Source organism: Apium graveolens, chromosome 4 (assembly GCF_009905375.1).
Source record: "Apium graveolens cultivar Ventura chromosome 4, ASM990537v1, whole genome shotgun sequence".
NCBI lineage: Eukaryota > Viridiplantae > Streptophyta > Magnoliopsida > Apiales > Apiaceae > Apium > Apium graveolens.
In genome coordinates this window covers 309,897,744-309,908,902 of record NC_133650.1, presented here as the reverse complement: position 1 = coordinate 309,908,902, position 11,159 = coordinate 309,897,744, and the positions used below count along the sequence as shown (strand labels likewise).

At 38.6% G+C, this 11,159-nt stretch overlaps 1 long non-coding RNA gene across 1 annotated transcript; it reads left to right on the top strand.

Annotated features, from left to right (window-relative positions):
* The first annotated feature begins 635 nt into the window (after positions 1-635).
* On the top strand, positions 636-1,921 carry LOC141717323 (uncharacterized). Its single transcript, XR_012573576.1, has 2 exons — positions 636-718; positions 1,691-1,921. It is a non-coding gene; the product is annotated as an uncharacterized LOC141717323 (long non-coding RNA).
* The last annotated feature ends 9,238 nt before the right edge of the window (positions 1,922-11,159 follow it).

The following is an 11,159-nucleotide window of genomic DNA, read 5'->3' as shown; positions in this document are numbered from 1 at the left end:
TGCTAAAAACTGTATTTTTGAAAAATAAATTTGAGAAATAGTATTTTTGTAAACTTTTTAAATAAAATAACATTATTTTTTCAAAAATATTTTTAGACTTGGGATATTTTTCAAAAAAACCCAAAATAGTTCTCCAATTTGTCAGAAATAATTATCTTTTATTAACATAAATTTAAATTTAGAAATTTAATTATGTAATACATCATGTCATGAAATTTAAACTTCAATTCAAAATCTGTATCAATTATTGAACCAAGTATTTATCACCTTTTCTCACGTCATTTGTTTACCATACATTTTTTATAACAATTTATTTCGACAAGTTAATAATTTTTGAAGTAAATAAAGATTTCAAAACTAAAATCTGTAAATTTACACACTTAACTTTTTTTAGTTTCATAGTCTGTAACACTCTGTAGATATAAAATACTCTCTCCGTCCCTCTAAACTGTTAACATTTAAAATAAAATATTCGATACATATTTTAAGGTTATTATTTAATATAATTCTTATTTTAAAAATTTTCTTTCTTTTTAATAAAAATTTAAATTTTTAATATTTGTTCCGAAAAAAAAGATTTAAAAAATAATTTATATAACATGAACTTTAAAATGCGTTTCGATGTTAACCGGTCACGGAGGGAGTGTATAAGAAATCTCACTGTCCTTTCAGTCTATCTATTGTCTTTACACATTCTCTCAGGCATTTTATCAAACAGGTATGTTCTGTTTCTTAATCTCCATCTAATATTAAACACATTGAACACATTGAACACATTGATCACATGTGTGTATTGCATGTATATAGATGTTAATGTTATATAACCATGACTTGTTGGTTCTCAATTTGTGCTACTTTATAACATACCCATGTTTATATATATGCATTTGTTATAGTAATTGTTAGAATTTTACTTGATGAATCAAGAGAGATGCAAGCTAGTTCTGGGCAGATGAATTGATTTTGTTGTGTTATTTTGTTTGTATTTTCGAAGATTATGGTGTTGTGAAAAGTGTAGTCGGGAAGTCGAATTTGATATTTGTAGGTATCTAGGATTGTGTAATACTCATTGTTAATCGGACAAAGTTAGGAAATATGAGAATGATGCTCTAGGTATGTGAATTGATGGTACCGAGAGCACTTATTGGTTTACTTGTTTTCTGAGTAACCGGTTTTCTAGCTCCCTGTTGGTCGAAGTGAGAGAGGAATGCACTGATGTATAGATGATATTACACTCATATTACATGTTGGCAGTGCCGTTTAAGATGGTGCCTGCGAGAGACTCTATTGTACACTATGTTTACTCTCACATGAGCTTATATTGGTGAATTTTAGTGGCTAAAATTATTATAGCTGAATGTATAATATAAGGACCGATATCCCCTGGAGATGCTAAATAATTTATGATATGTCGAGGCTCAAGAGTGTGGTTTATTAATCAATTGGCATGAATTTTCATATTACCGGACCTGCTTTTCATAGAAACTTGGATTTATAAATTATCTAGCTCCCCTTTCGTCGAAGTGAGAGACGAATGCACGAGATCTATGAATGATACCCCATACACATTACATATTGGCAGGGCCCTTTAGGCTGGCGCCTGCTAGAGACTATTGTTCGCTATGTTTTTTCTCACGTGAGCTTTTTATTGGTGAATTTTAGTGGCTAACATTTTTTAAGTTGAATGTAGAAGGACCAATATCCCCTAAAGAGATGCTCACAAATTCATGATATGTCAGCGGTCAAGAGTTTGTTCGTTAATCAAGTGACATTTTCTTTAAATTTAATGGACCTAAATTTTTATTTGAAACTTGTATCTTGTACTTTTGTAGCAAGTTTTTGTTTGCTAGTTGCTTTGGACTTGTGTGTCAGTGCTTCCTGATTATATGTCTGATATAATTCGAAAAAAATATCTTTGTAATTAACCTTCTGTACCATATATCGTTCGACCGATGTTGCCTGTTGGTTATTGCTTTTTTTACAACTAAAAAACAGCGTTATTATATTTTTCTTTTGATAAACAGTGTTAGTTTTGTCTTTTTGTAAGTTAGGAAATATGAGAAGGAGACTTTTCAGGCAAATGATAATTTCCAATTTATGGAAATATTAGTTCTGCAATTTGTCGGAAAATTTTATATTATATTCACATAAAAATAAGTTTGGAAATTTAATTATGTAATTAAATACATCATGTCAAGAAAATTTATACTTCAATTTAAAATCTGTATCATTTATTAACCGAGTATTTATCACTTTTTCTCACGTCATTTGTTTACTTCACATTTTTCATAACAAAATGTACTTTTGTTTATCCTACGTAATACTAATTACAGCGCACAATTTATCTCGACAAATAAATAATTTTTGAAATCAATAAATCTTCGAAACTTGAATCTATAAATTTATTAATTTAAACAAGCATAACCATTTTTTTAATATAGTTTTATAAGAGTCTGCAATGCTCGGACCGTGCATATAAAAGTATATCTATTGTTTTTAGACGTTCTGACAGGCATTTTATCAAACAGTTATGTTCCGTTTCTTAATCTCCATGTAGAACTGCTACTATTACACATATTAAGCACATGTATGTATTGCATGTATGTAGATGTCACTGTAATATACCTGTGAATTGTTGGCTGTCAATTTGTGCTACTTTAGAACATACCTATGTTTATATACATGTTTATGTATATGCACATTCTACAGTAATTGTTAGAATTTTACTTGATGAATCAAGAGAGATACAAGCTAGTCCTGGTCAGATGAATTGATTCGGATAATGATCTTGATCTGGATATGTTTGGTATTTTGTTTGTATTTTCGAAGATTATGGTGTTACATAAAGTGTAATTGGAAAGTCGAGTTTGATATTTGTAGGTATTTAGGATTGTGTAGTGCTCATTGTTAATCGGATATTGGGTATGTGAATTGATGGTACCGAGAGCACTTATTGAGTTACCTGTTTTCTATGGAACCGATTTTCTAGCTCCCTGTTGGTCGAAGTGAGAGACGAATGCACTGATATATAGATGATGCCACACTCATATTACATGTTGGCTGTGCCGTCTAGGATGGTGCCTGCGAGAGACTCTATTGTTCACTATGTTTACTCTCATATGAGCTTATATTGGTGAATTTTAGTGGCTAAAATTATTATAGCTGAATGTATAAGGACCTATACCCCCTGGAGATGCTAAATAATTTATGATATGTCGGGGCTCGAGAGTGTGGTTTATTAATCAATTGACATGAATTTTCATACTACTGGACCTGCTTTTCATAGAAACTTGGATTTTATAAATTATCTAGCTCCCCTTTCGTCGAAGTGAGAGACGAATGCACGAGATCTATGAATGATACCCCATACACATTACATATTGGCAGGGCCCTTTAGGCTGGCGCCTGCTAGAGACTATTGTTCGCTATGTTTTTTCTCACGTGAGCTTTTATTGATGAATTTTAGTGGCTAACTTTTTTAAGCTGAATGTAGAAGGACCAATATCCCTTAAAGAGATGCTCACAAATTCATGATATGTCAGCGGTCAAGAGTTTATTCGTTAATCAAGTGACATTTTCTTTAAATTTAATGGACCTAAATTTTTATTTGAAACTTGTTTTTTTACTTTTGTAGCAAGTTTTTGTTTACTAGTTGCTTTGGACATAAAAGAATATTAATCAAAACTGTGAAATTCCTGCTCAGTCAGAATGAGTTGGTTGAAAGCTTTTAGTTCAAAAACTAATGTACTAGGGATATACTTCCGTTTTTCTTTTTCTGGTACATTTTGTCTCGCAAAAAATTGGAAAAAGGCTTCTCAAATATGCACTAAATTCTTTTCAAGTACTTGGTGAAGCATTCCAGAATGTTCCTGAAGTTGGGCCCAAATGGGCTTTTCTATGCCCAATTTCCCCTTTCTTCTCCTATATAAAGGGGGGAGGAGTGTGCTTTCATTCACACTCTCCACCCTTCATTTCACACATCCTTTCTCAAGCTTCCTAACCTCCTCCTCTCTCAACTTCCCTTCCTTAGTTTTCCATCCCTCTTTCTTTCAAAGTTTCCAGGCTTTTCCAGCTTTGCTAATGGCTGACAAGAGTTCCGCGAGGGCGGCCAAGATAGCCTCGGCTTCAAAACGAGGTAAGGATATCGAGATCCGTTCTTCGTATATGTCTTTAATCGATATGATTATCACTAGGGGGATGAATATCCCTCTACTGCACACCTCGTTTTTTTTAATCATTGTAATACTTGGCACAATATAGATTTCGATAAACTAAATGCACGCTATAACGTCCAACCTCCTCTTAGATTAGTTCCAGTCTCGGGTGGTGACCGTACTTGACATGGGAGACACGACACTCTCTTTATTTACACAGATGCCCTTAATGCTGGACTTAGGTTTCCTTTCCACCCTTTTATTCCTCTCTTTTAGCTGATTTACAAATCAACCCGTGTCAGCTTCCTCCAAACGCCTGGAGGAACATTTTATTTTTTATGGTCTGCTGACTTAGGGAGGGCTTTCCTCTTTCTGTAGCTGTTTTTAGGAAGGTCTTTCAGTGCTATAATAGCTCTTCCAGTATGTGTGGCTGGGTCTATGTCAAGCAAAGGCACAAAAGTAAACACATCTTTAACAGCGCCTCCATTCCTGATAACAACCAAAACTGGAGGAATAGTTTCGTTGGGTTACGTTGGGAGAATGGTGACTGGGGCACACTCTTCTAATCTTCCGATCTTCTTTCGGGAAGGTCAGTGATGGTAGCCTCAAATCCATTCACTTAACTCCTGAGAAACAATTATTTATAATGGGTTACTCAGGACAACGACACTACTACCAGCTGGACTCTCTTAGAGGAGTTCTCCCTCATTAACGTGGGAATATCCTCTGTTTCTCAACAGGGTATTTTTCTTCCCTTATCATCTTTGTTTCATTTCATAAAATTGTCTGGGATTCGTCCCTTACACAAGTCTTAATAAACTTCGTAATAAAACTAGAACATATAAATTCTAAGCAAGCAAAGCTTCAAGGTGCTTTTCAACCTACTCGCCATCTTGACAAGTGAGAATCGTATCCAACTGCCTTACACATAGTAAACCTTCAGGTTTGGTGCATGCCAAGTTCTCGGGACTTCAAAACCATCCATAGTCTCTAGCTTGTAGGTTCCTCTACCTTGCACACTCTTGACTCTGTACGGCCCTTCCCAATTCGGGGCAAGCTTCCCTTTCTGTCCTACACCAGAAGCGTCTATCTTCCTCAAGACCAGGTCACCTTGTTTGAAAAATCTTTCTTTAACCCTTAGGTTGTAGTAGAATGAAGCCTTCTTCTGATACTCTACTATCTTTGCATGTGCCCCATCTCGCACTTCGCCGATTAAGTCCAGAGCTAACCTTTGTCCTTCCTCATTTTCCTCAGCATTGAAAGCCTGAATCCTTGGAGAGGAATGTGATATCTCCACGGGAACTACTGCTTCTGCCCCATATGCCAACATGAAAGGAGTTGCTCCTGTCGTGACTCTACAGGTAGTCCTATAGGCCCATAATATGGGAAGTATCTCATCCACCCAATTATTTCTTGACTTCTCGATCCTCTTCTTTAGTCCATCCAGGATTATTCGATTTGCTACTTCCGCTTGCCCATTGGTTTGTGGGTGAGCCACAGAGGTGAACCGTAACTCTATTTCATTTTCTTCACAATACTTCTTGAATTTCTCGTTGTTGAATTGTGTTCCATTGTCAGTGACGAGGATACGGGGAATTTCATATTGGCACATAATGTTTTCCCACAGGAATTGTGCAACTTGCTTAGTCGTGATTTTGGCCAAGGGTTTGGCTTCAATCCACTTGGTGAAATAATCAATGGCTACAATCAAAAACTTACTTTATTCCGTGGCCATAGGGAAAGGCCCTAGAATATCCATCCCCCACATAGCAAAGGGAATAGGCGAGTTAATAGAGGTCAGCATCTCGGGGGGTTGTCTAACAATTGGTGCATGCTTCTGACAACGATCACACTTCTTCACATATTCTTTGGCATCAGCCATCATTTCTGGCCAATAGAAGCCTAAACGGGTTATCTTATGAGCCAAGGCCCTGCCCCCAAGTGTTGTCCACAAATACCTTCATGCACTTCTTCAAGAGCCAAACATGCCTCATCGGGCCTGAGGCACCTTAAGTAAGGAACCACGAAAGATCTTTTGTACAGAATCCCATCTACCAAAATATACCTTAGTGCCCGAACAGTCAACTTCCGTGCTTCAGTTGCATCGCTTGGCAACCAACCGGTTTGAATGTGAGCTTTGATGGGATCAATCCATGACGTCCCCAGGCCTATGGGAGCCACAAGCTTAATATCTATGCTTCGTGTCTTCAAAACACGGAAGTACACGCTTCCTGAACTTTCTTCTATCTCAGATGAAGCAAACTTTGATAACGCATCTGCCTTAGCATTTTCTTCCCTTGGAATGTGTTCAACATGGCATTCATTAAATTGGGTCATCACAGCCCTTACGAGGCGGACATACTTAGCCATCGTATCATCCCTTGCCTCAAATTCTCCCTTTACCTGGGATATGATCAGTTTCGAGTCTCCACGGACCTTTAAGTTTTTGACTCTATGTGTTCCAGCTAGGCCAAGGCGAGCTATCAGGGCTTCATATTCTGCCTCATTATTTGTGGTTGGGAAGTCTAACTTCATAGCATACTCAATTAAGAACCCATCAGGGCTTTGCAAAACCAATCCTGCTCCCCTGGAGTTTGTTTTTGATGCTCCATCAAAATAGAGAACCCAATATTCTTTTTCATTATCATCCTTCTCTTTGCCCCCATTATCGACTCCCTTGTCTTGAGGCAACAGAAGAAGTATGCTAACCTGGAGAAGAAGCTCAAGCGCAAGGAGGAAGAACTCGGAGAGTCTAAAGCCGAGCTGGTGGTACTTCGGGCGGAGAAGGGTAAAGCTATAGACAAAGTATAAGGCAAGAAAATTCTACAAGAATGAAAGATAAGTTCAAAAGAGAGAAGGCATACCGAACCCAGAGACTGGGCTCCCATGAGCTTAATCCTCTCAAGGTCAGGGGTGGCCACCACGTCAGTAAAGTCCTTGGGAGTCACGCTATGATAGGACCAATCCCAAGCATGCTTCGTGGAACCAACCACGGTATCCCCTCGGCGGAATCCCCAGAGAGGCTGAAAGGCGCCTGTAGCAGCAGCAGCAGGGGTAGCAGCAGTGATAGGAGCATTATGGCCCTCAGCTCCTTCAGCTGAAGCCTCCCCCATAGGATCCTTGTGCTTTCTCAAGAAGATAGGCTCTGTCGCCTTTCCCCGGGTGTCTAGGCCTGCGAGCCGAGCTTTCTTCATCCTAGCACTCTCTTCAACAGGAGGAACATTGTCCTCGTTAATCTGCTTAGCAGCTGCAAAACAAGGCAAAAAAACAAAATAAGTGATGTTAATAATGCATGAAATGAAACAAAGATGATAAGGGAAGAAAAATACCCTGTTCAGAAACAGATGATATTCCCACGTGAATGAGGGAGAACTCCTCTAAGAGAGTCCAGCTGGTAGTAGTGCCGTTGTCCTGAGTAAGACTATTATAAATAATAGTTTCCTCAAGAGTTAAGTGAATGGATTTGAGGCTACCATCACTGACCTTCCCGAAGGAAGATCGGAAGATCGGAAGAGTGTGCCCCAGTCACCATTCTCCTAACGTAACCCAACGAAACTATTCCTCCAGTTTTGGTTGTTATCAGGAATGGAGGCGCTGTTAAAGATGTGTTTACTTTTGGGTCTTTGCTTGACATAGACCCAGCCACAAATACTGTAAGAGCTATTACAGCACTGAAAGACCTTCTTAAAAACAGCTACAGAAAGAGGAAAGCCCTCCCTAAGGCAGCAAACCATAAAACATAAAATGTTCCTCCAGGCGTTTGGAGGAAGCTGACACGGGTTGATTTGTAAATCAGCTAAAAGATGAGGAATAAAAGGGTGGAAGGGAAACCTAAGCCCAGCATTAAGGGCATCTGTGTAAATAAAGAGAGTGTCGGGTCTCCAATGACAAGTACGGTCACCACCAGGGACTGGAACTAATCTAAGAGGAGGAATGACGTTATAACGTGCATTTAGTTTATCGAAATCTATATTGTGCCAAGTATTACAATGATTAAAAGAATCGAGGTGTGCAGTAGAGGGATATTCATCCCCCCTAGTGTTAATCATATCGATTAAAGACATATACGAAGAACGGATCTCGATATCCGTACCTCGTTTTGAAGCCGAGGCTATCTTGGCCGCCCTCTCGGAACTCTTGTCAGCCATTAGCAAAGCTGGAAAAGCCTGGAAACTTTGAAAGAAAGAGGGCTGGAAAACTAAGGAAGGGAAGTTGAGAGAGGAGGAGGTTAGGAACCTTGAGAAAGGATGTGTGAAATGAAGGGTGGAGAGTGTGAATGAAAGCACACTCCTCCCCCACTTTATATAGGAGAAGAAAGGGGAAATTGGGCCTAGAAAAGCCCATTTGGGCCCAACTTCAGCAATATTCTGGAATGCTTCACCAAGTACTTGAAAGGATTTTAGTGCATATTTGAGAAATTTCTGGAAGAATCCAGAAATTAAAGAAAAATTCCATAAAAAAAAACCTCAAAATTCCAGAAGATTCTGGAACTTTGGTTTAGAAAAGGGGACCAGCCCAAGAAATATTGGGCCTATGGAAAAGCCCAGTTCAGAAAAAAGGGGCCAGTTAATTAGAGAATTAGGACCCAAAATATTGTTTATTGAAGCCCAGCAAAAAATAGTGGGCCCAAAGGGCAACCCCAATAAAACAAACCCGGTTGAAATGGGCCCAAGTTTTAACCCATTAAAAAGTTGGCCCAAAAGAATCCAATTCATGGACCCAAGTTCGGGATGGAAGAAATTTAGCCCAGATTTAAGGGCCCAAATCCGAGAATATAAAAAAAAAATTATAAAAAAGGAGCCTGACCCAATTCGATCAGGACTTGCACCGAGATCCTAGTCGAGTGCATTGAGGTCGATTTTCCTTCGACCAACGCTGAAAAAAGGGCTATTTCGGTCAAGAGAATGATTCTGACAAAAAATTCATGGTTGAAAAGGGAAATGACTGTTTCATTCGACCAGAATGCCAGAACGTTTTTTTGACCCTGTCGACCAGGAAGCAGGGTAAAATCCTGGTCGAATGGACCCTGCCCGAATGTACGTCGACCTGCACAATAAAAGATGGTTAATTCGGTCAAAAAACAAGAATCCTGACCGAAAGGGAAGAAAATCCTAGTCGGAAAAAAAAAAGAAAAGAAGGGGGGGAAATCCTGGTCGAAATTCGACGAGGATTCCTGATCGAATGCACCCTGCTCGAAATCCAAATCCAGTCGACCAAGGCATACTGAAGGTTAATTCGACCAGGATCCTGGTCGAATGGATTCCTGGTCGAAATCTGTATTAAAAAAAAAATAATTCCGAAAAATTACAGAAATTGAGGAAATTCCTTAAAATATTTTTGAAAAATGTAAATATTTTCAGAAATAAGGAATAAATCCAGAAATTAAGGGAAAAATCCAGAAATTAAGGATAAATCCCAGAAATTAAGGGAAAAATCCAGAAAATTAAGGATAAATCCCAGAAATTAAGGGAAAAATCCAGAAAATTAAGGATAAATCCCAGAAATTAAGGGAAAAATCCAGAAAATTAAGGATAAATCCCAGAAATTAAGGGAAAAATCCAGAAAATTAAGGATAAATCCCAGAAATTAAGGGAAAAATCCAGAAAATTAAGGATAAATCTCAGAAATTAAGGGAAAAGTCCAGAAAATTAAGGATAAATCCCGGAATTAAGGGAAAAATTCCTGGAAATTAAGATAATTCCTGAATAAAAGGAAAAATCGTTGTAAACGTGTAGGTCGCTCCACACTTTACGCAAAAACGAAACCCTGTAAGGGAATGAATAGACTTAACTTCTGCGAAACCTAATCAATGTTTCCCAAAAGTTGGGGGGCAAATGATAGGGATAAATAAATCTTGATTACATAATATTATAGTTTGTGCTGCAAGGCCCAATAAGAAGATGTATGACATTCAGACCAGAAAGGTTAACATATCGATCAGGCCTGATGGACCAGATCAGGCCTGATGGAACAAAGAAGGCCCAAAAACCCTGATTATTTATTAATTTCGTAATTAATAAATAAGGAAGAAAAACAGCTATTAAGATAAGTCCTAGTGAGGATATAAATCCTTGTAGATTGGCCTCCAAGGAACCTCATGGGATAAGAAATCAGCTTCCTACTCCCTAGGACTCCTAAGTCTATCCTAATTCAGAGACTTGACCACCAAGTCTCCTATACCAAGTCCAATTCAAGGACTCCCAACATCTATATAAGGGGTCTCACCCCACAGATCAAGAACTACGTTTTTTGACTTGATCCTTGGCAATCAGCAAGGTACGTAGGCATCTTGTTAAGGCAGATTGAGTCACGAAACACAAGAGCAGTCAAAATCGAGACTTGAAGCTCACGTTCCTTAGTATTAAATACAGCAATTATAAATATTAGTTTTGATCCACGTTTAGGTTGTGAGTAATCAGCTCCGGGTCTATGCCTGACATATCAGCTGCTGACCATGCAAATACATCACTATTTTCTTGCAAAAATTTCACCAACTTTCCTCTAAGGGGCTCCTCTAGTGTGGCTCCAATGAAAGTCATCCTCTCAGGATTCTCGGGGTCTAAAGGAACCGAAACCAAGTCTTCTGCTGGCTTTCCTCTTTTCTCGTCATTTTCTCAGACATCCATATCTTCAATAGGAAGAACCTGCCCCCCGACTCCATCTGCCCTCAAAGAGGCTTCTAGCCATTTTTTGATCTCCTCTCTCTTCTCCAATCCCGGTTCGGGTGGGAAACTTCATAACTGAATGGTAGGAAGAGGGGACTGCCTTAAAGACATGTATCCCTGTTCTCCCCATGATAGCATTATAAGTTGAACAAGCCTTTACCACCACGAAATCCAACATCTGCGTTGCTTGCCTTGGTTCCGTTCCTATGGTGGTTGGCAATTTGATTATCCCTTTCACATGACATTCTACTCCAGCAAATTCAAATATCGGCATGTCGGTTGGTGTCAACTGGGAGTCGTTATACCCCATCCTTAGAAAGGCGTCGTGGAACAATATATC